The following is a 26,813-nucleotide window of genomic DNA, read 5'->3' as shown; positions in this document are numbered from 1 at the left end:
GTATGTACTGGGTTTGGTTTCTGATTGTTCTGTGGTTTATAGAAATGGTGATGTAATCTTCTGGGCTAAGGCAATATTAGTAAACATTCTCTTTTTCTTTCCTCTTCTGTTTTCCTGCCTTTCCTCCCCAGGAAGACAGTGAGGAAAGCGAGTATTTCCCTTTTTCTTTAAGGTATGCAGATTGTTAGGATCTTTATGTCAGTGAGGTCACATCAAGAATGTGTTGGAAATGCAGAGGAAATAAACTTCACAGTTTTATGGCAGGAGATCCAACTTTCAAAATAGAGGTGCAATTCATGAAAGTCTCATTTGCAAAGTGCCCTCATCCTAATTTTCCAAATTCTCCTCTGTTGATACTTAAGAGGCATGCACTGAGGTTTACATAAGCTTGTTGTGCCTCATGGAAGGACTTTAGGTGTGTAAAGTACTAAGTTTACCCTGTGCTGGGGTTAGAATCCTCTTCTGAAAAGCATATTTAAGCCCTAGTATAGGATTGAATACTGGCTCCTTAAGAAATTCGCAAAGAAGTAGTTTGAAATCAGTGCTGGAGTACAGATGGGTTTGCATCACTCAAGTACATTTGAAGGTTTCTGTTCCAGCCAGTGAAAATTCTTTTTGGCCATAACTGTGTTTAGTCAGAAGTAAACTAATACATGTAAAATAGGGACACAACATTTTGGAAGGGGAAATCTGAAAGGGATCTCGTCCTTGTTGTAGGCAGGTGCTCTGCCTGCCTTCTAGCTGGTATTTAAGTTCTGAAGAGCACATCTTTTGTTGACAAAAGCTTTGATCATTAGGAGGCTGTTTCATTTCAAAGTTTGGATGTTGCACTTGTCAAGTATGGATAACAATGATTATTGCTGTTGAGATATGTTATTATACTGCCCTACATAGAACTACATAATCACCTCCTTTCTAAAATGATGTGTTTATTGGCAGTAACAGAAATGGTTGGCAGTGTGCAGAGATGCTTTTGAGCACAGCATTGGTACCCTGGCTTAAAAATCTGGATGTAAGAAATATTGTTGGGCAAGAAGAGTAGTATCCTGAATTCTAATGTTAGCTTTTAGACAAAAGGGGTTTAGAGCACCTCCCATATGAAGACAGGCTAAGAAAATTGGAGTTGTTCAGCCTGGAGAAAAGTAGGCTATGGGGAGACCTTAGAGCAGCTTCCAGTGCCTAAAGGGGGCCTACAGGGATGCCTGAGAGGGACTCTTCATCAGGGACTGAGGTGAATAGGACAAAGGGGAATGGGGGAGATGTAGGTTAGATGTAAGGAGTAAGCTCTTCCCTGTGAGGGTGCTGAGGCCCTGGCACAGGGTGCCCAGAGAAGCTGTGGCTGCCCCATCCCTGGCAGTGTTCAAGGCCAGGGTGGACAGGGCTTGGAGCAACCTGGTCTAGTGGAAGGTGTCCCTGCTTGTGACAGGGATGTTTTAATTCTGACTTGCATTCTCAGAGACTCTGTCCCTGCTGAAAGCACAGTGCTTCATCTTGCAGTGGTCTCCAAGGCTCAGCCGATAGCTTAGTCCAATTTTTCTAATGTATTGCCAAATGTAAGTATCAGGTGGTGCCTCTTCTAGCCTCTGTCCAATTGTACAAAATACAGTAGTTGGGAGCCCTGTAATGGGCACTTGCCAGACAGTGGAGATTGATACCTGTCTGATGAGCTGTCTGCATAATGGTTTGCCTTGGCAGGGTTTCTCCTCTCCTGCAGCTGCTTGTTTTGGAGCCTGTGTGGCTGCACGCGTTGTTTAAAACCACAGCTGCTCTGCTCTGCATCCATTGTAAACCCCAGCTATTGATTTAGATTCTCTGATTTTTATGTGTTGAAAGATAAACTGGTTGTTCAAAAAGGCATTTGTGTGGGACCTGGAGCCTGCCAGGGCTGTGAGGCAGAACAGCTTCTACTTCCTTGCATGGCAGAGGTGCCAAAGTGCTCAAAGTGACTCCCAGACTCTGGTCCTTGTTTTATTATAACAAGAACAAATTAATAAGATAGAACAAGACAAATACTTGGAGAGAATACACTGATCTGTTGGGCCAGGCATTTTTAAATGAGTCCTGAAAGCAAATCTTTCCCCTTCTCCAGGCAGTCCTCGAAAGGTTGGAGCTTTCTTCTAACTGCTTCTGACTACAGCTGCTGAGAAGACCTGTTGTCAGTGGCTTTGTTGTTTGAAATAACCCTGCCCCGTGCTGCCTTCTGGAACTGTAGGCACCTCTCTTTACCATCATCTCTTTTGGGCCTTCTATGGCTATATGCTCTGGGGCTCCAAACACAAAGAGGAATGTGAAGCTGTTGGAGCAAGTCTAGAGGAGGCCACAGAGATGCTCCAGATGCTGGAATATCTCTGCTATGGAGACAGGCTTGGAGAGCTCGGCTTGTTTAGCCTGGAGAAGAGAAGGCTCCAGGGAGATCTTAGAGCACCTCCCAGTGTCTAAAGGGGCTACAGGAAACCTGGAGAGGAGCTTTTGACAAGGGCCTGTAGGGACAGGACAAGGGGGAATGGCTTTAAGCTGACAGGGGGAGATTGAGATGAGACATACTTCCTATGAGAAATTCTTCCCTGTGAGGGTGCTGAGGCCCTGGCACAGGGTGCCCAGAGAAGCTGTGGCTGCCCCATCCCTGGCAGTGTTCAAGGCCAGGTTGGACAGGGCTTGGAGCAACGTGGTCTAGTGGAAGGTGTCCCTGCCTGTGGCAGGGGGTTGGAACTGGATGAACTTGAAGGTCCCTTCAACCCAAACCAGTCTGGGATTCTGTGCTCCTTGAAGTACACACCCTGCTCCTCTCAGAGATGTACAAATCCATAGTTACACTGCAAGCTCTGTGATTGGCAGTGTCTTTCCTACCTGGCAGTGTTAAAGCCCACAAGCTCTCTGTGCTGGATCAGTTCAGCCCCTGTGGGGGCACATCCTGCTCCCCATTACAGAGATTTTGCCCTGTATCTAGGTGTGGCTTCTGCTATGCAGCCTCATCCTTTCCAGCAGAGTATGGTAGAGGCAACACTTACACAACAAGCGGGGGAAGCACAATAACTAATGCTACTGCCCATAATGTTGCTTTACACTTGCTTTTTAGCACATGAGTATTCATTTAAGAACCTGGGGGAATATTTAGTGTTGATGTCTCTTCTTGTGCAGCATGCCTCTCTGCCTTCTTGTCAAGCAGTTAAACAGCCTTCCCAGAACTTCTCACAGGTTGCTATGTTTTGTTGATGTTCTGGTAGTAAGTGAGGATGATGGGGAATATAAAATTGAGAGGGCTTTTGGATCACTTTCAGGGATTCCTGATTCTCAGGAGCTGGTTTGGGCGCACCCTGCAGAAGAGCAGGGTTCACTCAGGATGATTTGAATGATGTTTTCTGGGAGCTCTCCCAGGGTTTATTGTTGTTGCTTCATTTAATTTCCTTGTACCATTATGGCCCTGCACCCCTCAGTCCCATGATGATTTGCTCATTGTGTTTAGAGGCACGGAGCAGGGTGTGAGGGTCTGAATATAGAGGAACACTCTATCAACAGCTGCAGTGCTGTATTTTCTGTCATAACACAGAACTGTTTTTCCATGTAGGTAACTGGGAGGTCAAAGCAGTGGAAATGTTCTCTCCATGCTTTTTCCCCCAACATGCACTCCTACTCCCCAGAGTTAAAGGCATATTCTAGAAAGCACATCTGAGCAATCAGAATCAAGTAGGTATGCTTGAAATCATGGCATTCGAGGCTTTTAAGTTAAAACGGAGGAATTTCGGGTTCTAGGTTCTACTTTCCATGCGATTTGGTTGTTTAACAAAACTCTCTTTTGCAAATGGAAAATGCTGTGCTCGCAGAGTGTTCCAGTTGAAATCTGACTGTGCCCGTTGTAAGAGCCGACAGAGATGCAGCATTTTCAATATATCTGAACATTTCAGGCGCATACAGTAAATATCGTTGCTACAACAAACTGGAAATATGTGCTATTACCATAGCAGAAATGGAATTTTTGAAATGAATATTGCCAAGTCAACTTTCCTGTGAGTTTTATTGCAGTAGGTTAAATTAAGGTGTGGTAATAAACTGCAAGATGTGTTTGTTTTGTTTTAAATCTGCAAGCGGAATGAAGGAAGTGCCAATGTATATCAAAGTAAGTACTCAAGGTGTTTCTGGTTTTAATTAAGGGAGGTATTTGCCACAAATTATTTTTACTGCTTAAAGGCAGATTTAGAGGCCTCTACCTAAAAGCAGAGTAGCTACACATGTGCATCTACAGAGATCAGTTCTGGTGTGTATATTGCCTGCCACAGAAATGCAATATATTAAACTTAGTCCAAGGCGGGAATGAAGTACAGATCAGAAGCAGATTGCATCCTTGGATTAAGGCAGGAAGTAAGGAAGGGATCTAGCATCTCCAACTACCCATTTCTCGGCTATTTCGTTCTTCAGAAGAGCTGCAGACTTGGCGTGGGGTGTGTGTTGTACATTAGCAGCCTTATAATTTGAATCGCCTACATGAGCCTGTGATGCAATTTAAGAAGCTGAAAAGAAGGCTCAAGAGGGGCTTTTGACAGTGGCCTGTAGGGATAGGACAAGGGGGAATGGCTTTAACCTGACAAGAGGGGAGACTGAGATGAGACATTAGGAAGAAGTTTTTCCCTGTGAGGGTGCTGAGGCCCTGGCACAGGGTGCCCAGAGAAGCTGTGGCTGCCCCATCCCTGGCAGTGTTCAAGGCCAGGTTGGACACAGGGGCTTGGAGCAACCTGGTCTAGTGGAAGGTGTCCCTGCCCGTGGCAGGAGGTTGGAACTGAGTGAGCTTTAAGGTCCCTTCCAACCTGAACCGGTCTGTGGTTCTAATAGTTGCACTCACTTGGCAGTCTCTGTTTTGAGCTATAGCACAGTATTAGTGAAATGCAGTCAAAGCCTCCTTAGGGAGGCTGCTGGTATATCACTGCAATGTTGGTAACTGCAAAAAGGATTTCAAGGCAGCTAAAAGAGGTTGTATTTCAGAAGATGGTATCTCCTGTGTAGCTGGAGCGCGCTATTCAATTTTCTCAGTTTAGCCCTTGTATTGCTCTTTACCTGGAAGAAGGAAGACTCATAAATAGCTCTCTTCACTCCTTTATTTCCTAATGTAAGAAATTAATTGGGAAAATCTGGTTCTTTGCAGGAGGGAAACTGCACTGTTTATAAATATTTATCCTAGCAATGTGAAATAACATCATATATGAAGAAAAGATGCATCTGGCTCTTAACGGGAGAACAGTTTCCTGCTTGGATATTTCTCGTATGGCCTCTTTAGGTGCTAGTTATCTGACTGCATGTAGCTTTCATGGGATTTATTTTATTTGTGCATAAGCCATTGTTTCTCTATAACCCTGTAGCTAAGCTGTCACAGTGACTGATGTTAGCTGCTTGACCTGCAAGTGACTTCTGGAGAAGCTCTGTTGCTGCAGCTTGAAGACAGAGTGGCTTTGAGTCTTGTTGCAGAGAAGCCCCTTAGCAATATGGAGAAAAACTTGAATGCAGGGTTTGGCTGTCAGTCCCTTGCAGGTTTTCACTAGACCCAAGGAGCAGTGTGGAGTGTGGGTGCTTCATAAATAATTAGTGTTCAGTTGATGACTTGGCATTCTGGCTTTATTTTGGAAGAAAGGAAAGAAAGAGGGAACCCTTTTCATGTACAGCTTCTCAGCTCTAGTCAGTCAGGAGTTACAAGGAAGCACACTGAAGCTCTGTTATTGCAGGATATGTAGCTGCTTGTTTTTAGTTAGGAATTGTATGTTGAATGCACAAGTGTAGTTACTTTCCCCCCAAGGAAATATGAATGAGTCCAGGGGAAGCCACAGAGGCTTGAGGGGAGCTGCAGCCAGAAGTCGGATGCCTGAAGCAGGGAGGGCTGCCTGCCGGGTGTCTGCCTCCAGGTTTCAGGCAGCTTTGTCTGTCGCCTACCTCGCTGTTAGCTGGGTGAGCTGGCTGAGTACCAGGGCACAACGATGTACCACAGGGGGAAAAACCCACTAAAAAAGACAGGAAAGGCAAATGCAAAGTGAATGTTGTGAATTCGCAGCGCTCTTCCCAGAGGAGCCACGTGCGTGTCCTGCAGCACTAACGCAGCCTTTCCTTCCTGGGCACCACACATCATGGCCGATGTTAAGGGTGAGTGTGGGGCAATTTGAGGGCTACTTCCCTGCATGGCTGTGAATCCAGGCCTGGATCAGAGGAGTTTGGGTCTGAATTTGTCCCAAACACCTGGAGAACCCAGGAGCTGGTGCATCCTCATCTGCTCCATTACAGATCCAAAGGGCGTCAGTCGGAGGGGTGGGGGGAGGGAGAGAGGGGCAGCCATGAGGGGAGAGGAGTGGCGGCCATGATGGAAGATCGTGCGGGCGGAGGAAGGAGGGCTGACCATGAGGGGAGATCATGAGAGGAGAGGAGAGACGGCCATGAGGGGAAATCATGAGGTGAAATCATGAGGTGAGAGGAGGGATTGCCATGGAGGAGTAAGGGCACATCATGAGGGGAGAGGAAGGGTGGCCATGACGGGTGAAGGGCAGTTGTGAGGGGAGATCATGAGGGGAGAGCAAGGGCGGCCATGAAGGAAGATCGTGAGGGAAGAGGAGGGATGGCCGCGAGGGGTAAGGTGATGTCATGAGGAGCGATTGCAGGGGGAGAGGAGGGGCAGTCTTGAGGGTTGATCATGAGGGGAGAGAAGGAGTGGCCATGAGGGGAGATTGTGAGGGGAGAGGAGTGGCAGTCATGAGGGTTGATCGTGAGGGGAGGGGGGGGGCGGCCATGAGGGGAGATTGTGAGGGGAGAGGAAGGGCAGCCATGGGATGGATGCAAGGGGTGGCCATGAGGGGTGAGGGGCATTCATGAGGGGAGAGCAAGGGCAGCGGTGTGGCATGAGGGATAGCCATGAAGTATGGGGGCAGCAGAGATACAGTGTGGGCAGCAGTGGGGGGCAGACGAGGGCTGGATGTGAGTGGAGATCATGAGGGGCGATCAGTTCACCCTTAGTGACATGGGTTAATGGTGGGCTTGGCAGTGCTGGGGCAGTGGTTGGACTTGATCTGAAAGGTCTTTTTCAACCTTGTTGATTCTATGATAGTTACAGCTTTTTCTTTTCTTAGTGTAAATCAGCAATTATTGGAAATAATTGCTGATTGACACACAGGCCCCTTGTTTATAAACATAAATTTCCAGTGATAGCAATGCAGATACTATAGCAAAGCTTTAGACCCTTAGTATCCAGCTTTACCTGGCTCTTGCTGTTGTCTTAATTACGAATCTTCAGCTGGTGTGAGCTGAGGATCTATCCAGCAAGTGTCCTGGAAAAAGTAATCAGAAAGCTGATGGGCATTTTATCATTTTTTAGTTATGTTTTCTTTGGGGCAAAAATTCTTCTGATCAAATGTGACTAAAAAGCTTGCTGCGTAACTTGAGAGTTACTTGGGTAAGTCAAAGACGTGATGTGATGTGTTGGTATTGTAAGCGGATAGTGACTTCTTCTGGAGATGTTTTGGGGGGTGGGTCTGCTGGAAATTTCTGAGGCACATTGGGAGGATGAGAGAAACGCAGACTGAATGGTACAGTGAAGCTAGTCAGACATCTTTAAGGTTCTCTCCAACTTAACCACTCTGTGGTTGCATGGAAGGTAAGCCAGTCAAGTTGCACACATTAATGCAACAGGTTTCTTCTTGATACCAGAGAACTGCAGACTCTGTAGGAAAAAATATCAAGATGCATGTTTAAAGTGCATAAAGATGCTGGCTAATAGCCAGACCCCTGGAATAGTGTCTTAGGAATTTCCATGGTTGCTCTTCTCTTTCCTGCTCTTGCTCACTTCCATTCTTCTTTCAATAAATTGCTGAAGAAACTTATCTTCTAACTGTAGTGTCTGTGAGAGACAGGTACTTTCCACTGCAGGGGGAAAAAAAGCAACAGAATTAGTTCACTGCCTCTGGAAAGCTGATAGTCTGAAGCTTAAGCCTAAGTTGTCTTAATGGGTTTTATACTGCTAGATAGCAGGTGTTCTGCTCTATGACAACTCTACTTCTGAAGCGTGCCCAACAGACCTAATGGAAATGGATGTAAAGTGAAGTGATTGTTAAACTGGGATGCTGAGAGACAGCACCCTGGAGGTAAAATCCTGCAAATGAACTGCAACTGCAGAATAGTTGCAGGATAAGGAAATTTGTCATATAGCTGTTAGGATCCTACATTGCTCCTGACTGGCAGAAGACAAGAAAAACTGTCTGTAGCTTCCTCCAGTCAGAAGCAGAATTTCTCAATTTAGGAGTGACTTTAAAGTCCTTTTTTTTGTGTATGTGTTATCTTTGTAAATACCCGATTCTGTTGATGTGAAAAGAAGCCTATTAAAAGGTCAAGTTCAGTATGCACAGGCTGTGTAGTGAACAGTGATGAACCTTTCATTACAGTTTAAATACTTTCATAGATATTTATATTTTAATATATATATACTTTTTTAAAGAGATGGCAGTGTCTTCCCTTCATTTACTTGCTGTTGAGAATATGAGCAAAAGTATCAGGTATTTCAGTAGGTTTACTCGTGAACTCTGATGTGAAGACCCTTTCATTAAAGACCTTCCCTTTAGACACCAGATGCTCTGAAATGTGTAAAACTGAAGTTGGGTTTAAGTGTGTCTGTTTTGTGTGGAAGTGTAATTCATGATGTTACTGGAAAGATGGAGGATGTCTGGGGGATTTGTGCATCTATTGAGAATTCTGTGGTCGTAGTATTGTTCAGTGAGGGCTTGGATGACACTGGGAGTTCAGGGCTGCTGACTCTGAGGTACCACCGTGATAAAGAGCTAAATAAGACATTTTGTGAGTAAAGTCATTTGTAATGCAGTCCCTTTAGAAAACAATAGATCAGACTCTGAACTGATATTCTCCAGTATTCTTCCGTGGCTTGAATATATGTATATGAATTTATATTTCGTACCTTGTGAGATTTTGCTCTGTATTTCTAGGATGTTCTTCGCTGAAGGGCATCATGCTGACCTGGGAGCACTTCTGTAGAGCATTTTGTTGTTAGCTGAAAGGATCTTTGTGCCCTTCAAATTGTGGTTATAGAATAGTCCTCTTTATTTTACATTTTGGTATGTATTCATTTTTTTCCTCTCTTTGAGAAGAAGTCTAAGGAATTGGGTTCTTTATCTCAAATTGAAACACTCCTAGATGAAATCTCAACAATCTTACTTTTATATGCTCTACATACTTTAATATGCTTCTGACTATGAAATAAAATGCATCACCTCAACAAAATAGCTTCTTTTTTACTGCTGTTTCACTCTGCAAAGCATCTTCTGCAATACATTTAACTTCCTGGTAGCAATTCAGCTCAGTTAGTATACTGTAAGTGTAGAACTTGTATTAAATCTGTGAAATGACTGCTTACCCCAGAATAATCTTACTAAAGAAACTCTGCTAAAAGCTGTTAACATATCCTAATAAAAGGATGTGTGATGGCTTTGTAAAGTTTTAAAGAAATGCTATGGAACTGTAAAGCATGTACCAGAACTTATTTTATTGCGCTTCTTAGGAGAGCAGGGTATGAAGACAGTTGCTTTCAAGCTGTAGCTGTGGGAGGCACAGCTTGAGAAGAGCTGTTCTGAATTTGGTGGCATACCAGCTGAACCTAACCTTTCCTAGAATTCTGACAGTAGAACCGTCCCCTCTAGGGCTGCCGTCACTATCCTATCATGTGCCTGTTAGTACTTGCCTTGGTCTCTTGTTCTGCTAGGCAGGCAGAAGTTGAGAACAGGCTTTCCTTTGGTGTTCTTCAAGCAGTGTATTACATGGGCTGCAGGACCATAGTTTTGGGGACTGCTGCTTCCACGGCCCAGGCACATCTTTTGTGCACTTGCTCTGAGGAAGCTGCTTTGTGAGACATGATTGAAAGAATATACTTACTTAAAGCATAGATACATTATAGACTCCCAGACTGGTTTGTCAAAAGCTCCTCTCTAGCTTTCTTGGTCTTTCAGCGCCGAAAGCTGCTCTAAGGTCTCCTGTGCTCTCTCAGCCTGTTGAGAAACTATTCTGTGTTCTCTGAAGTAAGGTTGGGAAACAGGTTAAAAGGATGATTCTGCAAGGCTTATTTCTTAACCCTTGCCTGTCCTTGGAATCTGGGGTTATAAAATTTCCAGTGAAGGAGCAGTTGAGTGTCCTCTCTGTGCCTGGAATGTTTCTAGAAGAGCACAGATGCTAACTGAAACTGAGAAATACCTGTCATTGAAAAGCTTCTGTCTTATTTTGTCTGCCCATTATTGAAAAGAGAAAGCATCTTCTTCCTTTTCTCCATCACTAGTTCTATATGCAGAAAGCATGCAAGGTCCATGTGCTGTTTCAATAAAACATTAATATGTACGTACTATTTCCTCTATATCCCTGCTTGGATTACTTGATACTAATACTGAAGTTTTCGCTGTAAGGAAAGAGATGTTGATAATTCATTATCACAGGATGTTCATAAAATTATTTTAAGTCTTGTCAACTATTTTCTGCATCATTTCATGCTAGCTATTGCAACATCAAGTCTTGTAGATACTGCACATCCTGAATTTCACAACAGGAAGCCATAAATATGTTTTATATTTATATATATATAAAAAGTAGTTCATGTATATATAACGTAGGTTTTTTTAATATATATATATATATATCAGCCACAGCTAAATAAGTGAAATCACAAAGAAGTCAGTTAAAGATCATGCATTTTCTATTAACCCAAAATTTCAGTGAAGCCAAGGTGATGGTAAAAATACTCTTTCTTCGTTCATCATGACCTGCTAAATAGTGCTACTGAAAATTTAGAAAAATTCTTCCATACTCAAACAGGAGCCAGTGAAAGTTTGTGCAGGTGTCCACCCATCTCCTTACCATTACTGATGCTGTAACATCACACTACTATCAAGCAATCAGACTTTCCGAACTTAGAGATGAACACGTGCATCATCTTCCCCATTCATACTGATTCTTTGACAAAGGTATGGGTGAAACCCCACCCTTTGCATGTTTTGCAAGAGAAGTTTAGTATTGGGCTGACTTTCCGCTGAAAGGCTTCAGTGCAGTGGGAAAATCATTAAGCCTGGAAGCTATACTGTTGCTGCTCCTCCATACCCTAGCAGTTTGAGGACTAGGTTAATTCCCACTTTATTTTCCATGCATGTCCGTGAAAATATTAGCCATGCACTATTTTTGGTTTACTAATTATTACCCATCTCTTCTTTTTTGTTCTGCATCTTCAGCCTGATGTAGGGAGCCAATGTTGTTATTATGATGTGTTGCAATTTGCTTCCCCATCACAAAACAAATGCATAAGCATGCCAACATATACCACAGCAACCCCATCTGACAAGTCCCCTAAAATGCACGAGGGGGATGGTTTCTTCTCATCATTAGCTGAGAATCCAAGATGTAATCTAAACATACATATCACAAAAAACAAACTGTTTCAGCAGTGCCTAAAAAAACCTTTGTAATCAGCAAATGTTATAACAAAATCTGTAAAATTTTATTACTTTATCTGAAAAGGCCTAAAATAAATAGGCAAAAAAATCCCCAACAGTTACAAAGCTGAAGCTGGAAATAAACCAGTTAGGGCGTATGTGTTTCAAAGGACCTTGAGAAGAAAACAACTTAATCCCTAGCAATAGCAGGCTATGTTCCAGTGCCCAGCAGCAGGAACTGAAGGCAGATAAAGAAAGGAGTAGCGAAGCCTTTTTATCTGGGGCTAAAGAGCAGCAGATGATCCAGTGAGACTTCTACTTACCTCTTGTTAGGCATGTTTCAGAACAGAAGCAAGAAGGACATAGCTCTCATATTTCCCCAAGAACAAACAGCCTTAAAAGCTAAGGGGAATCCTTATTAAATATATCTTAATACTTTTGAACTTTTTGTATACCTTTAGTCCTGCACATCTGTGCTTTTTTCTGTCCTGTGTCTGGCTCTGGGAGCAACAACACAAGAGGGAGCTGGTGGAGTGAGTCAACAGGAGGCCAAGAACATGCTCTGAGAGGTGGAGTATCTCTGCTCTGGAGACTGACAGTGCTGGGCCTCTTCAGTCTGGAGAAGCAGCTTCCAGTGCCTAAAGGGGCCATCAAGTAATCTGGAGAGGGGCTTTACAAGGGCCTGTAGGGACAGGACAAGGGGGAATGGCTTTAACCTGACAGAGGGGAGAGTGAGATGAGACATTAGGAAGAAATTCTTCCCTGTGAGGGTGCTGAGGCCCTGGCACAGGGTGCCCAGAGAAGCTGTGGCTGCCCCATCCCTGGCAGTGTTCAAGGCCAGGTTGGACAGGGCTTGGAGCAACCTGGTCTAGTGAAATGTGTCCCTGCTCATGGCAGGGGATTGTGACTGGATGAGCTTTAAAGGTCCCTTCCAACCCAAACCAGTCTGGGATTCTATGGTGCTAATATCAAATTAAAGGTCTACTTTCATGTTATTACTGAAAGATGTAGAAATTTTTCTGGAGGTTGTTTCAAAGTGGTTATTCACTATTCTGTCTCAGGCATGAAACTTGAGTGATGGAGCCTAGTAAGAGAAGGGAAGAAGCTTATTAAGCATGTGGGGGGGGGAGGGGGTTTGTGGTGTGTTTTTTGTGGTTTCCCCTTCCCCCTCCCCCATCATCTGCTTGCAAGGACACTTATTTCATTCAAACCCTCCATCTGTGAACTGTTTGGCATGGGGTATTTCCATTAATGTAGACGAGAGGAGGGAATAAGACAGATTTGATCCTCCTACATGCTGTGACACATTTTACCCTAAGGCAGTATTCCTTCCCTGCCTCAGGCTCTATGTGGAAGAATGAAAGGCGAGATGTTGCTGTGTTTGTGGTGGTGGAGGTGGTGATGTTTGAGTTGGTGTGTAATTATCAACACATACCTCTAAGTAGCTGCTGATCCTAAAACGTGTTGTTCACCTGAAAGCTATCACTGGTGGGCAAGTCTGTAAGTGCATCTGCAGCTTGCTGTTCAGTAGGAGGGACATGCGAGCACAAATGGACTGCGTTCCCAAAGGACAGAGGAATACGTGGGAGTGACGATCACATGGCCATCTGCTTAATGGTACAAGTGAATCTTCAACTGTTACAGTAAAATAAGCAATTGTCATGGTTTTAAACAACAGAGAGTGTTATTTTGTTCTGTTTTCTTCCAAACAAATTATTTTGTGACTATTTGAATTACACATTTAAAATAGTTTTCAGTAGCCTGTTAAAAACAAAAGACCTATTAGAAAAGAACAGTAAATTGCTGCAAGAAACTGCAATCACCTTTGACTAACTGCAAACATCATGAAGCAAACAGGGAAGTAAAAGAAACTCCAAGTGAGTGTTTTGGAGATATGTATAGCACCGTAAATAATCTCAAAAGACACCTCTAATAGATAATCTTATCCCGATTCAATCCACACATCCATACGTATTAATCTAACAAATGGAGTTCAGAAACTCAAATGTAGTTTGTAGGTTGTGGCCCAAATGCATATGAAATGGCTGCTAAATTTGCTTATAGAAAAAATGCCGATGTTTCATACGTTTCAATTAGAAGTAATAGATAGTATTTCCCTCCCTTATTTTTTGTTAGTGTAAATCAAACAGTTCTTTTCATATTCACTTGTATAAAGTTTTGCAGAGGTACAGATCTTTGAACTGCATTACAGTTGCTATTTAAACCATGGGAGAAAGAACCAAATTTATATGCAAGTTGAATGTATTTCATAGACAAATATTACTGCTTAGGCCAAATGTCTGTATAGCATCACCATGCAATTAGCTGAAAAATGTCAGTTTTTCAGGACAGAATATTTTTTGCAACCCTGCTGAGGTGTAACACATTGCACACTTTGACTTGCTCCCATCAGACTGCTCTTTGAAATGTGATAGAGCTGATTAACCTGTAGAATACCAGGCTGGTTTGGATTGGAAGGGACCTTTAAGCTTATCCAGTTCCAGCCTCCTGCCACGGGCAGGGACACCTTCCACTAGAGCAGGTTGCTCCAAGTCCTGTCCAACCTGGCCTTGAGCACTGCCAGGGATGGGGCAGCCACAGCTTCTCTGGGCACCCTGTGCCAGGGCCTCACCACCCTCACAAGGAAGAATTTCTTCCTAATGTCTCATCTCTATCTCCCCTCTTGTCAGGTTAAAGCCATTCCCCCTTATCCACGTCCCTCTTGTGTTGGGGCCCCAGAGCTGGGCTGGCTGCAGGTTACCTCAAGGAGAGGAGTGCAGCAAGTTTCAGAGGAAATTAACACCACTACTTTCAGCTGCAGGTATTAAGTCAGATAATTATGATGTTTCTCATTAGAACTGGGAGGATGTATGATCCTTTTGACTCTAGCTTTTGGTTTTTTATTTCTCACTTCGATTGAATTGTTGGATATCTGCAAATGGTGTTGTACTTAATTAAATCATAAAGAAACCAGCCATGGCTGTGTCGTATTCTCAGTAAAAAAAAAATATTTCTTCCAGCTATGTTCTCCAGAGCAGTATTTCAAAATTAGTGTTGGAATGCTTTTTTCTTATTCCAGATTGTCATATATTGAATTGTCTTTCATTAGTCCTTGTTTCTGTTCTTTTATTTTCCCTTTTTCTTGGTTTCAGTTGCTTTTTCATGTCAGTACTTTCTGCTTTCAAAATTGTTTAATGCAAGCTAAATTATCCAGATCATATAAAGATTTAGAGCTTCACATTAAACCCCATGATTTATCCATTGCGATTTTTTGCCATATTACTTAAGATGTGTGACTAGAAAGAATCACAGCTGAAATCACACATTTTGGTTCTGGTTTTATTAGTATATGGCTACTGGAACTAAGGCTATCAGTATATATTAATGTTCAAAAACCGTAAACGTACTTTGTGACATGGTTTTGTGGTGGACTTGGCAGTGCTGGGGGAAAGGTTGGATTTGATATTGAAGGTCTTTTCCATCGTAGTTGATTCTGTGAGTCTGTGATTGTTGGGAAGAAATAGGCACTTCTAGGCTGACTCAGTCCCATGATATAGGTGTCTGAGACCAGCTGAATGATACGCAGTGGTAATCTTGCATTCCTGTTTTTGGATGCTTAACCTGAAAAGAAAGTCCCTGTGAAAGGAGAAGACAGGCAGTCCTGTCTAAAATGTTAGACCTCTGTAAGACAGCTTGTGCAGGGCTCCTGAGTGTGAGAGCATTTGCTTCATTTTTGAGGGGTATGTGATTTGTACATGAAAGATAAGGAGCACATGCATACTGGTATGCATAGAAAGTTAAGAGAACTTCATAACAGCTGGACTCTAAAATCTAAGAGAAAACAAAGCCTGTGTTGTCACCTGGGAAGGCTCCTGTTTATGTGTTTTGCTTGGTTTTGGTTACTGTGCTTCGTGTGTGTGTAGGAGAAAATGTCTTGAATTGCTGTTGCTGTGCTTCTCCCTTAAGCTTTTGTCCTCTTTGCCCTTCTGCAAGTGAACAAGTAACCACTTTTTGTCACATTTATTATGCTTCTAGTGCTTCTTTTTTCTTCCTGCACTGCAAACATTTCCATCTGTGTGCTATCATACACAAAAAACCTGGGAGGCATCAGATCAAGTAGTCTGCAGAGATTATTTCAATTCATTGCAAACATACAGGGTCCATTTCTGACATCCTCTTTATGCATTTGCCCCACTGCACTGACTGGCCTTTCAAATAAATAAAGTACTAGGAAAATACTAAGAATGAAAGAATCTGGCCTATTGTGACTCAGCTTCATTAGCCAGTTAAAATAATTAGCAGGCAACTGACAGGATATGTAAACAGAAATTTAATGTCAAGTGGTGGAGGCACTCTCTCTGGAAGTGTTCACAGCTGTAACTGTGTAAATGAGCCCCTATGACATGGTTTAGTGGTGGCTTTGGCTAGGGGAGTGGTTGGACTTGATGGTCTTGAAGGTCTTTTCCAACCTGGCTGATTCTGTGATTCTATGTATATTGTTAGAGTGGTTATGGTGGGATCTCCTGAAGCAGCATGGGAACTCTAATGATGTGTAGGGGTAGGTATCCTGAGCTTTCCTACCACAAATGTAGGCATTACTTGAGGGCTGTGTGCACACACAAGCACCAATACTTGTAAAATATAGACACAAAATTCAGGCTACTCAAGTTTGCATACACATATTTTTGAGGCTGGTGAAAGATGGGCTGGGAATTAATGTCATGAACTATTGATTTCCAGAGTGCTTGTCTCCTGTTGTTGGCCACTGGCAGTATTTAAGGGGCTCTGAGGATCCTGAATCACTGTTGATATTCTGTGACCAAAGCTGGCTGTTGTAGGGCATGGGTTTGTCACTCAGAGAGCTTCTTTTAGGCTGTTCCATGGGTTGGAAATGATACTAGAGATGAGCAAGTACATGGCAATATAAAGAATGGAGCTGCTCAAATCCATTGTTTTGCTGAATTGTATCATACCAGCATTGGCTATTGATAAGTTTATTATGCCCTAGTAGGCATCTCTTAATTGGGTTGTTTCTGTATTCAGATGCTAAGCACATGATCAGATACTAATCATGACTGAGACCAGGGTTTCAGACCATGGAACTTTGAATGTCATGTTCAGGAGTTTTCTGAGTTGCAAGTTGTCATTGTGCACAATTGCTTCTGCCTCTGAAACAGGTCACATGATAGCCAGATCATAAATCGTATTCTGTCCACAAATGGAGCTGAACTGTGTATGTAGTTAGCTGCTAATCTGTGAGTGATGGACGAAGTGACAAAGAGGCAGCAGACTAAAGCAAAGGTTTATGACAGTAGGTTTTCAGCTGTATTAATAACAGGTCACAGCTGAGACAAATAGGCTTTTCAGTGCTGCAGAGCATGTGTGAATGGTTTAGTGGTGGACTTCACTTGACAGTGCTGGAGGAACTTGATCTAAAAGGTCTTTTCCAACCTAGCTGATTCTATGCCAGGGAAAGATCTATTGATCTTTGCTTAATCTCCATTGGCCCCACTTTGCCTTTATAGCGTTGTGTAGGCTACAGACATAGCATTGTGAACCCCAGGTTTCAAGTGACATAAATTGGTTTTATTATTTTGACCTCTGTTGAACCACAGAGAATCAGACCAACTGTTGGAACTGTCTGGATCCTTGACTGATACCAGTTGGCACATACATTTAGGATTCATAGAATCACAGACTCGTTTGGGTTGGAAGAGACCTTTAAAGCTCTTCTAGTTCCAGCCCACAGGCAGGGTCACCTTCCACTGTACCAGATTGCTCTAAGCCTCATCCAACTTGGCCTTGAGCACTGCCAGGCATGGGGCAGCCACAGGTTCTCTGGACAACCTCTGCCAGTGTCTCACAATCCTCACAGGGAAGAATGAGAAAAATTTAGCCTGGTTCTAGGTGATTGTATAATACCCACCAACATGTGCATGCTGATATGCACACACGCATGGAGTGATTGTGAGTTGTACATATTTTCTGTTTATTCTCAAAGCAAGGAAATATTGTCTTATTGAGACAAATTTATTACTTTCTCATTGCTGTAGTCATGTTCTAAGTGACAGCAGATGAGGGCTGATTTCCTAATGTGCAGTTTGACTTAGTTAAGCTTACTTTTCAGACCTAATTACTCTATTGGTGTCAAATTGAATTTTTCCTGCTTTGATGTGGTTCAAAATATATTTTCCATAGTGGCCCATAGCTGAACATAAGACACACAGAAAAAGTAAAGTGAGATGGAAAGCATTTACCTTCTTTTCCCTTTGTCATTGGCTGCATTGTATGATCCTGCAGCAGCTGTCTCATCACCAGAACATTTGTTTCCTGTTGAGATTCCTATTGACTTCCTCTGAAGCTTTGTTTACAGTGAGAGCAATGAGCTTTCAGTGCATTGTGTGGTTCCACTGTATGGGACAGGTCCTGCAAACAAAGATTGCTTAGGTCTGGGACCTGAGCAGGAAAGGCATTAATGCCAGCACACTGCCAAAAGCTGAAAGCAGTGGGATAGTTTATGCTTTGGAAGGTTCCCATTTTGTGAATTTACTGCATGGGCTCCGTGTTTATTTGTTTGTGCCTGCCTTGTGTTACAGCATTTTATTTCGTTGTTCAGTTTCCCTTCTCACAGTCAAATTCCTTTGTGGGGATCGGACAACTGCTGTCAGATTTCTCTTTTTCTGCAGATGTTTTTTATTCAGTTAGGAGCAGGCTTTGAGCAAGGCTGCATGGTCCAATGGTAGAAAATAGACACTGCCGAAGACTGCTCAGTTTTGTTGTAAGCCTTGGTGATAGGGTTGAGAAGGGTTCAGTTCTGACTGACCTGATTTTATGTGGCCCCATTGCCTTCATTGTGTGGTTTGTAGCAAGTAAAATCATAAAACTGTGGAATGGTTTGGGTTGGAAGGGACCTTAATGTCATCCAGTTCCAACCCCCTGCCATGGACAGTGACACCTTCCACTAGACCAGGTTGCTCCAAGCCCCGTCCCACCTGGCCTTGAACACTGCCAGGGATGGAGCATTCCCTAAAGCTTTTGTTATCTTGATATAATGTCAGTGAGCTTTACAGGCATAGTATTTGAAATCCTAGGTCCGGACTCGGGGTCTAGAGGTTCTGGGTAAAATGAGTTTCAGAAGCAGTGAGCAGAGATCTTACTGATGCTACTAGCTGTTAAATCAAGCCTTTGGTCCCTGCCTTGAATCTAATCTGCCCCTCTTCTGACAAAGTTATTGTCAGGTTTGCTTTGAATATTGTTTTAGTATAAGAATAGTTTTTAATCCACATTGTTAAGAAATAACTGCTGTATTTTTAAAAGCATTGTTAAAGGTTTTAAAATAGGTTAGGAGGTCATCTAAGCTTGCTTTTTTTTTGCCCCCCAAGAGGTTGTAAAATTGTCTAACCTAGCTGAAGAGACTAATGAATTAAAAGTGTAACAGCTGAATGTGCCATGTGGGTGGATGCCTGGTGCTTGTGCTGCTGGTAATCCCTGCAGAGACTGATTTAGTTTGAAAGTGGCAGCTAGTGAAGGAAGCTGACTTCAACTTGAATTTATTTCAGGACTTTGCTTTTTCTTCACTTTAATGTATCTTATCAAATGCTAAAATAGATTTTGAGAAGTATTTACAGAACCCCACCTGCAGTCCTGCATCCAGGTCTGGGCCAACAACAAAAGAGGGACATGGAGCTGTTGAAGTGAGTCCAGAGGAGGCCATGGAGATGCTCTGAGGGCTGGAGCACCTCTGCTCTGAAGACAGGCTGAGAGAGCTGGGCTTGTTCAGCCTGAAGAAGAGAAAGCTCCAGGGAGAACTTAGAAAACCTGCCAGTGCCTAAAGGGCCCAACAAGAAACCTAGAGAGGGGCTTTTTACAAGGGTCTGTAGGCACAGGACAAGGGGGAATGGCTTTAACCTGACAGAGGGAAGACTGAGGTGAGACATCAGGAAGTTCTTTCTGTGAAGGTGGTGAGGCCCTGGCCCAGGGTGCCCAGAGAAGCTGTGGCTGCCCCATTGCTGGCAGTGTTCAAGGCCAGGTTGGATGTGGCTTGGAGCAACGTGGTCTAGTGGAAAGTGTCCCTGCCTGTGGCAGGGGGTTGGAACTGGATGAGCTTTAAGGTCCCTTCCAACCCAAACCAGTCTGGGATTCTGTGATTCTAATTTTCAGAAGAAAATCACACAGCTTGAGCGAGTCTTCTCTTTAAAAATAGCATAATGATGATCTTGGCTTTAACATTTTAAATTACGTAGTAAATCAAGTGCTGGATGCTTCCTCATATAGTTAGCTCTTGTCATCTCCAGTGGCAGTGATGGGATATGATGTTTTTGATAGGTATAGAGGTTGTTCAGAAATTTCTTTCACTGACAGTCTCGAAAAATCTGTATTTGCTTACACTATGGAGAATAACATCTGTTTTTCTCTGGCTTTCTTGACCATAGGCACCAACTATATTTTATCATGGCATAAATTTCTCAAGGAAACACTCAATATGCATCTGCAAATTGCAAATATTTTGTATGCATGTGCCTTCAGAATAAGAAGTTTTCTATATTAAAAATAAGGTGTGCTTGGAGGGAGCCAGGTAGACAGGTAGACAGGATCCACCATAGCCAGGTGAGAGCCTCAGAGCTGGTCTCACTGCTCTTCTTGGCCAGTGACCAAATGGTTTAAGTAAGCAATCGGAGAGTTAACTAGATTGGAAAAGATTCAAGATCATCAAGTCCAACTATACCCTCAGGACTGCCTTGGTGTTTGTGCACTGTTGAATGGATGTGAAGGAGAGTGCAGGGCATCTCTGTACTGCTGAGATGGGCTCCTGAAAACAGGCAAGTGTGTGTCCACTGCTGTGTCAGTAGTGAAGGTTGTCAGTCAACACAGAATAACCATCTCTGCAGATAAATTGCAAGTCAGGCCTTATTTTTCTAGTGATGCTTTCTACCTTTCAGGAAAGTGTTGAATCCCAGACTGGTTTGTGTTGGAAGGGACCTTAGAGTTCATCCAGATCCAACCCCCTGCCATGGGCAGGGACACCTTCCACTAGACCAGGTTGTTCCAAGCATTGTCCAGCGCTGCCTTGAGCACTGCCAGGGATGGGTGTCAGAACAGATGTCCGTGGCTTGGGTGCCTGATTGAAAACATTGCTTTGGGTGTGAAGGCAAAACCTGGATGTTTGATCTGGTAAATATTCTTCTCGGACTTGCGATTTCCAGTGAAGTTGGTGGCCAGAACAGGTCCCTAGTAGTTTTGTTCCTGAAAAGGATGTATCCCCATGATGGATATGATGTATCCATCGTACTGCATACTAAAATATCAGACTAACACCTTAAATCATCACCTCAAAATGTCTTTCTCATTGCAGGAAGAGTAAGTACCAGCAGGAATGCCCAGACTATGTCTCCTCTGCTGGCATAAGCCTTTGAATGCTATGTCCAAAATGCTATGGGTGGGTTTGGTTGCTGGGTAAGCCCAACAGAGGGAGTTCAGCTGAGGATATGAACAGAAAGAGATACAACCTGCTTATATCTGTGCGTCTCAATGCTGTGGACTTGCAGATGGAGAAATGTGGCTTATTTTTACGTGGTAAGGCTTTAGTAACAGTGTAGATGTATGAATTGAGTGGGGGAAAAAAACCTCATGTAAATAATCATGATTATGTTCAGAATGGAGAATACTTTGGTGTTAAAATGCAGCTCTCATTCTAAGGCTATGGTGCAGGGAGCAGAAAGTGAGTGCTTGGTCTAGCAAACATCACAGATCTACTCAGTGCAACTAAAATGTTAAGTTGAAGGCAAATGGTGGGAATCATCTCATTTTCCAGTTTATTTCTAAATGAATACAAAGTACTTATATTGTACTGCACAGCTGGAGGTGCGGAGGGACAGACAGTGCTCAGATACAGTCCTCAGCTGGATCTGAATCTGGTCTGGTGGCTATGTGCCTGATAACATCAAAGATCTTCAACTAGGGTTTTTCTAGGCCTTGGCCAAAGCTTCACCAAAATAGAAGTCTGAACTAGTATCTAAGTGGAACCAAAATATCCTGAAAGAATGTTTGCAACCCCAAACCAAAAAGTGACTCCCAGTATGGAAACTGGGAGAGGTTGATTGAAGTACTGCGCAGATTAACTGTAATTCTGATTTACTTTTCCGATCTCTGAGAGCTTTTGAATGGGGAAAATTACCTACTTCGTGACTGAGGGACCATGTTACTTAAGACCTTGGGTGTTCTGGGTGTTCAGATCTCACACACAGGCTTTGCTGTGAACTGGTCAGAGTTTCAAAGTGCAGCTGCCGTAAGAGCAGTCAGCCCTGGAGAAGGCCTTCAGAAATACTGCGTAGGGTTGTGTCAGAAGACATCCTGTACACTTAGCTATGATTGTGTGGCAACTCTGTACTGTAAGCTATCATAACTAGGGTGTTTTGCAACATAATTTTGTCAGGAAGCATAGTTTGCAGCAAATAACTCACCAGCTTTTGGGGCCTAATACATGTAATTTAATCCTATTAGATTCTTTTCCTCATTCACAGCAGCAGCAAGCAAAACGGTGGTTCTGTGCCATTGAAGTTTCCCAGATGCAGTCTGTGCCAAAGACCATGCAGACACTGCCATTAAGGCTCCCTGAGGAAGTGCTCAGAGCAGCAGAAAATACACTGTATTTTCTGGATGTCCTCCTAAAGCTGCGTGTTAAATTAGACATAAATAAGCCAGTAAAAAATATACATCAAATGTAATACTGACTCTTGAGAAACATTTATCGTACGCTTTTCATGGAGTCATGGAATTGTTTAGGTTGGAAAGGGCCTTTAGGGTCATCAAGTGCAACTGTACTGCCAGGACTGCCAGGGCCACCACATCTACATGTCTTTTAAATACCTCCAGGGAAGGTGACAGCACACTTTTGCATTTAATGCTATAGAATATTTGTTCTGCTGGTACCTTCTGCTGGGCTGATGAAAGATGAGTTATGAAATGAAAATGAACAAATGGTGCCTTTTAGTTTCCATCACTTAGAAGGTTCCTTCCTGAGTAGCCTTGACTTTCATTTTCACTTCACCAGATCTTGTGTATGGCCTACAGTGTATGCTATAGTACACTACAGATTTAAATGCTGTGCCACCTAGAATATATATTCTCCCTTCCCCCCTTTTTTTAGTCACCCAGGTAGTTTTGTTCCTGAGAGTGAAGTCCAGTGCAGTCAAACTTGCATTAAAATGCCAAAGCCTGTTTGAAAGAGGTTTTAAATGATTCCTTTTTACCCTTGCAGGTATTGGAGGGCTCTGAAATGTTCTTAGAAGACTGAGGAAAGACTTTGAACTTGAAATAAAACCTAAAATGTTATGGTTTTATTTTCTTTTTTAATTGGCCCCACTGAAATGGTTGTTCAGTGGGTCAGCATATCTGGGGTGTTAAGAGGGGAAGTTCTAAGTGTAATTTGGGAGGTGGTTTCATGTCAGGAGTGTTTCAGCTTCCACACAGGTTATTTTTTGATCTGGGTCTGAGTTTACACTTGTGTGATGGGCCATTGTTGATAACTGCAGGGGAGGCAATCCCATATGGATCAGTCAGTGAAGTATTTTTAGCTGTGGACAGCTTCTTAATTTTCATAGAATAGTTGGGGTTAGAGGGACCTTAAAACTCATCCAGTTCCAACCTCCTGCCACGGGCAGGGACACTTTCCACTAGACGAGGTTGCTCCAAGCCCTGTCCAAGCTGGCCTTGAACACTGACAGGAATTGGGGCAGCCACAGCTTCTCTGGGCAAGACAGATTGTGTTTGCTTGTGCCTCTTCCCATGTTAGGAGCTAGAGGCAATTAGATGTTTATTGATTCAAAGCCAGAAAAGATACTTCGTGCGACACGTACTAGAGCTAGGGAACCCCAGCCTCAGGATGCTGCACACTTGCCTTATCTTCAGAAAATACTGTTTCTGTGATAGACAAATTTTGAGGAGATTCTCTTTAGTTACTAAAACTAATGACAGTATTATCACATATAAATGACATAGGTTTTCTAAATGTATTAAGGGATCTTTGTATGTGATTAACTGCAGTGAATAATTCTGGGAAGAAGATGGGTGTGTTGGCCTACAGAAAGTTTTGAATTTCCGAAGTGCTTGTCTTCATCAGGAAAAGGTGAAGAGCTCATCTGACTTGGCTTTTTTTTTCCCCCTTTTCTCCCCGTCTCCCCTGAGGTTTTAGGATAAAAGGAGTTGGTACATTTAGGGAAGAAGGAAAGAAAAATGATTTCACTTACAAATTCATGGGTCTGTCCAAGCAAAAGTTTCCCTGCATGACTGCTACATTTCTGTAGTGGATTTTGGGCTTAAGTAATCTTTTCTAAAGAGGAAGTATCTCCTCAAAATGCCCCAGAGTGGCTTTATGTGTAAAAAGACACCTTAGGATAATAATGATGTTTGAAGTGCTTTGCTAAGTCGAGGACTGGTTTAGGACATTTTAAGTAGATGGCATGGCAGATTGTCATCGGATCTGGAAAACTGTCCGTCCTTTATCTGTGGTAACGTATGTGTGGCACAAAAAGTACGTGAGAATCGCTATGATATACTAGGCTTTTGCCAACTAGATTGTTGCTTATTGCTGGAGAGGATTGATCCTTGCTGGTATGATCTAAACGAACACCAGTGATGCTGGACTATGCTAAAATGCCTTATAGCAGTAAATACAAAGAACTAGGCATTTTTTTTTTTTGGCTGGTTAGAATGGCTTGATTCTTTAGGTGGATGGAAGATGAAATTGCAGCCCCATTAGGGCAGGGAGCAGCAAACACAAGGGGTATTAAATAGGGCTGCATTTAGACTCTTTTAAGTTCTTTTGTGTGTATTCAGCAATGACCTCTATTAGATACCATATAGGTAAACAACAAAACCCTTAACACAAAATAGCAAGGATACTGGAGTAGATCATAGCTGACACAAACTGGCAGAGATCCACTGGCACTGGTGGGGCTGACAGCTTGTATCGGCTGTGCGAATACTGGCTCATGTCCAGGGCTTCAGAAGCGGGGTTGGGGCCATTATGTTTTTTCTTGTCTTGTGACAGGGATGTGAATTTGGCTTTAAAAAGTAGGGCAGTATCATTGCTACTGTTTTTTAAATGTTTAAGATCAATTTTTATATGCCACCTTGGTCTAGAAATCTCCTTCTGTAACTACTCATGGAAATGAGACAGATCTAATGCAATTAACCTGAATGATGGAATAGAATCATAGAATAGTTTGGGTTGGAAGGGACCTTCAAAGGTCATCTAATCCAACCCCCTGCAGTGAGCAAGGACATCTTCAGCTATTATCAGGTTGCTTAATGTTTGCGGCTAATTAATAATTTTAATGATATTATTAAAATTCATGAAGAAATCTTTTGTTGCAGTGCACTTAACGCGCTTTTCATTTCTTCCTCCCATATAGGAATGCAGTAGATCTCCCAGCTCATGGACTCTGCCATGGTAAGTCAAATGGCTCATGTCCTGTGTGTGGATGTTTGGGTGCTTTGAAGTTGGACTTCTGGGGGAATGAAGCATGGTGCGAGAAGAGACAGAAGAGCTAGTTCTGCTTGTATAGGCTGAAGAGGGATTTTCAGGGTTTCCTTTTAAATTGCACTTTGGAGTGGACAAGTAGAAGGGAAGCCAAAGTATCTTCCTTCCAGTGGTTTGGCTGACAGAACGTATTTGAAGTGGCTTCTTACAAGGATTCTGTGTTGTCTGCCTTACATATAGTTGCCTGATTGCTACAAATTTTACATGTTGATTGTGATTTCAGAGATGCATTTACTGAGACAGATGGAGGCAGGGATCACAGATCTGCAAGTCTGGATTTAATTATATAAGCCTAAATTTGAAATGTCTCTTGCTCGGTCTCCTGATTGTATCTTGCACAGGCAGTGCTTCATATCTTGTATTTACGGTAGGCTTGGTAAAATATCAGTAAAAAGAACTGTTTCCTTACACCTGAGTCTTCATCTGTATGGTTTGCTGTCTGGAAGTAGGCCTATGATGTTTTGAAGTTGTCTTTCTTCTCTCTTCAGTTGCACGTTAGAGAAATTCCCTCTTGTGTCTTTAATAAAGTACCAGGCAATGACAGAAGCTTTGTTCATACATCTTTTTCAAGTGAAATGTATTTAACTACTGGCACTTAAGATTAAGGCTAAAGTCCAAACAGAGTCAGAAATTAAGATCTGATTGGAAATCTCAGAGTCTACAAAACCAGGTTAAATGAAAATTGAAGAGGTTCTGATCTTACATTATTTTATAAGGGCTTAGATTAGTCTCCTCAACTCAACAGGTTTAATTACATCAGAAGGAATACTCAGCTATACCCAAGAAGGTAATTGCTAATGTAGCAAGTCAATTACCTACAAACTTTTGGCACAGTGAACTGTTAAGTAAAGAATGTGCTAGAAGTGCTCTGTTGCAGAACTGGGCTTTCATTCCCGGATTAGCTCAGTGGCATTGAAAAGATTTCACTGAAAGAAGATTGGAAAGTCTTCTAGATGTTCAGCTCAAATACTGCAGTACTGCAGAAGAGCTTGAGTGTGTGTTTGTAGACCCTAGGTTTGGTGTTACTTCTGTACTGACAGTGTTTGCTAGCTGTCTGTCCTGTGTCTGTTCATGGTTTCTAGAAGAGGAGTGAGGGAATAAGTCATGGAACACCTTTGAAGAGCAAGCGTCAAATATTTAGTATGTGTATGTGTGCAGTATAGGACATGCAGGTGATAAATACATTAAATGTATGTTTGGTGACCTCTGAGGCACAGTATGTAGCTTATTGCCCTTCTCTTAAAGCTACTTGTTGCCTGCCAGTAGGAGTTCAAACAAGGCCAGTAGTTAATGGCCATTGTCCCTTGGCACAGTCAGTGGCTGCTGCCTTGAAATGTATGGAGTTGCTGGGTTCAGTCCTTGTTATGAGGAGAGTTCACTTACTCCTATTCCTCTTGAAGCTCCCTGGTCCCTTGCCCATTAGGCTGACCAAGACTTTTTTGCAATGTTTAATGATGGTCTACTGAATCAATCCCTTGAACATCTGGATTCTAAGCCTGCTGCTGATCTCTGCTTTTGTTTTTCCATTACTTTTAAATGAAGCAGGAAGGCTGTTGGGGGAAGATCAAAATGAGAGCAAAGGGGGGGGGGGGGGGGGGGGGGGGGAACACCTTTGGTGAGGTTGCTGATTGTTTCCCCATGCATGTTAATGCAGTGAGATAGCACTAACTATTGAAACAAGGCTTCTTCCTATAGTTCTCTTCAGACACAAACCGGTTAACTGTACATATGTCTGAAATAGATAGCTCTCCTTGCTATAAAGAAGAGTTTTTAAATAAAGATCAACACTGTTTCTGGGAAGCTGTGGAAAGTTTGTGAATGCTAGGTGAACACCA

General features: G+C 42.8%; 1 protein-coding gene and 1 long non-coding RNA gene across 2 annotated transcripts in view; one reads left to right on the top strand and one right to left on the bottom strand.

Annotated features, from left to right (window-relative positions):
- Positions 1-26,813, top strand: part of LOC134157223 (uncharacterized) — a 182,903-nt gene that overhangs the window by 32,851 nt on the left and 123,239 nt on the right. The window contains exon 2 of the long non-coding RNA XR_009962233.1: positions 24,851-24,888. This is a non-coding gene — a long non-coding RNA (uncharacterized LOC134157223). The remainder of the gene's footprint in view (positions 1-24,850; positions 24,889-26,813) is intronic.
- Positions 1-26,813, bottom strand: part of DZANK1 (double zinc ribbon and ankyrin repeat domains 1) — a 498,878-nt gene that overhangs the window by 354,440 nt on the left and 117,625 nt on the right.

This window comes from Pezoporus occidentalis, unplaced genomic scaffold (genome assembly GCF_034315485.1).
Source record: "Pezoporus occidentalis ecotype Australia unplaced genomic scaffold, CSIRO_AGI_Poc_V1 ctg93, whole genome shotgun sequence".
In the NCBI taxonomy this organism is placed as follows: Eukaryota; Metazoa; Chordata; class Aves; order Psittaciformes; family Psittacidae; genus Pezoporus; species Pezoporus occidentalis.
Note: the sequence above shows the minus strand (reverse complement) of the source record. Positions and strands in the feature narration are given on the sequence as shown.